General features: G+C 41.4%; 2 protein-coding genes across 2 annotated transcripts in view; one reads left to right on the plus strand and one right to left on the minus strand.

The window, feature by feature from the left end:
- Positions 1-993, minus strand: part of LOC143294613 (uncharacterized) — a 6,004-nt gene extending 5,011 nt beyond the window's left edge. The window contains exon 1 of the mRNA XM_076605989.1: positions 835-993. The gene's annotated coding sequence lies outside the window, so the exon portion shown is untranslated. The remainder of the gene's footprint in view (positions 1-834) is intronic.
- Positions 1-2,500, plus strand: part of LOC143295515 (sulfotransferase 1B1-like) — a 380,130-nt gene that overhangs the window by 34,564 nt on the left and 343,066 nt on the right. The window lies entirely within an intron of this gene.

Here is a 2,500-nt window from a genome sequence, read left to right on the forward strand (position 1 = left end):
GAATGTTTTTATTTTTCTATTATTCATCTATTCATTTATTTATTTATTTATATTTTTATCTATTCATTTATCTATTTTCGTTTGTTGTTTGTTTTTTTTTTGTTTTTGTTTTTGTTTTGTTTTTGTTTTGTTTGTTTGTTTGTTTGTTTGTTTTACGCCTATATGTTTTAGCGTTGGAAAGTTATTCTCTTCGTCAGAATGTTGTTAAGTTAATGTTGTGAATAGTATTGTTTTCATCCCTTTCCCTCCCCCCCCCCACTCCCCCCACCGCTCTACCCCCACCCCCCACCCCCACCCCCCTTTTTTTTCACGTCTGATATCACTGAATGTGGACAGACATTAAATGAAACTGAATACACACACACACACACACACACACACACACACACACACACACACACACACACATCACGCAAAGACGAGATACAGATACATATATACGCGCGCGCGTACGCACACTCACTTTCACACACACACACACACACACACACACACACACACACACACACACACACACACACACTGACATACACACACAAATGCACGCGCGCACACTGCACACACACCGTGATACAAATACACGAATTTAAGCGCACACACACACACACACACACACACACACACACACACACACACACACATACACACACAAGCGGTTGGTTCGCAATAAAAAGAATAGAGATATATATATAGAATTATTGGACATTTTCAAATGGAGTGGAGCAATATTCCCGTACACACTTATGATATCAAACACACAGCTAGAGTTGTCGATCCTTTCCAGTCTTGGACACTAAACATTGTACTAATCAGTCTGTCTACTTGTGTACTTACTTCAGTGTTCGGAGCTGACAAAGGGTGTCACCACCACCAACAACAAAAAGCATTCAACTGGCATTACAGAAGAAACACCAAATAAGTCAAAAATAACATGCATCACTTTCGCCGGTTGATCATTACTGTAAAAGGTACTGACCGGAAAATACATCATTGAACATGATTTTATAGTCACATGATAAACACACACGTCACATTTATAAAAAAAAAAAAACAAATAAAAAATAAAATAAAAACGGCTTGCAATAAACCACACCACGCGCACTCAAACACACCCACGCACACACACACACACACACACACGGTGGTTACAATGCGGTGTGTTGAATCCCCCTTCGCTATAATGACACCATAAATACTGACAGTGACTGTCAGCTTAATTACCTCCAGGAAGGGCGAAGGTCCTAGCAGGTCTCAAACACAGAAGAGAGGTTGGGTTACATCCTACTGCTTGCGGTGAGTATAATAGTACTGTTGAACGTGATTTTGTGGGTGTTTTTGTTTGGTTGGTTAGTTGGTTGGTTGGCTGGGTTTCTTTTTTTTTTTTCTTTTTTTTTTTTCTGCCATGCGGTCTCGATTTCTTACCAGCAGTTCACTAATTACATACGAACATCCAGCTGCGGCCCATTGAAACATCCGCTGACCTCAAAACTACCTGTGCTGAACTTTATGCTGAACTGGGCGGTCAGGGAAGCGTTTTCGATGGGATATAATGAGGGCAATGAGACAGCCATACGGGGAACATGCACGCGCTCTTCGGATCCTCCCTGTCGTTTGAACACATATGATTATACACACATACAATTATGTACAAACACGCACACGCTCGCTTGCGCGCGTGCGAACACACACACACACACACACACACACACACACACACACACACACACACACACGCACGCACGCACGCACGCACACACACACACATTTCTTCTACGCGTGCACTTTCTGTGCGCCCCAAATTAATACATGAATACACAAGCACAGATGTGTTTTTTTAACTCATGTTTATAGTCTACTGGATGATGTAAGGCGCTTTGAGCAGCATTGGTGCTGGATATCGCGCCATCGAAAAACTATGTATCATTATCATTATTACATGCACACAAACAGATCTGGCATACAATCCTTACTGACATATGGACACAATCACTCCAGCATATACAGATATGCACATATATATAAGAAAATATCTAATTCTCTGACGAATCGTTCACAGAACTCACTAAAAGAACTGTGCGCGCGTGTGAAACAATTAACTTCTGCCTCCCCAAGTAGTAGGCCATAATTCAGTCTGTAACTTATCCACGATTCATTGTCACCGACACTACTGTTCTCTGCTCAAGCAAGTCAGCGTTTCCGCAATCGATAAATCGGTTTGGAAACTTATAACCTTTCGTGTAATGCAGCTGTTCTGTTATGTGCTTCATGCATGAATGAAGATGGCGTGCCAAAACGACATGATATCGTCATTGCCTCTGCCAGAAGACGAGGCTAAATAGCATGAACACAATGCGAAGAGGTCCTTTATGTTGTGCTTATTCTTATCATCGTCATTGTCGGCTCCTTCAACGGTCTTATATACTTTGCGAGGCGGAAATAGGAGCATTAGACTAACTATAACCATTAGAAGATTTCGCGTTCGATACAATACGTAGCATAT

This window comes from Babylonia areolata, chromosome 20, assembly GCF_041734735.1.
Source record: "Babylonia areolata isolate BAREFJ2019XMU chromosome 20, ASM4173473v1, whole genome shotgun sequence".
NCBI classification, from domain to species: domain Eukaryota; kingdom Metazoa; phylum Mollusca; class Gastropoda; order Neogastropoda; family Buccinidae; genus Babylonia; species Babylonia areolata.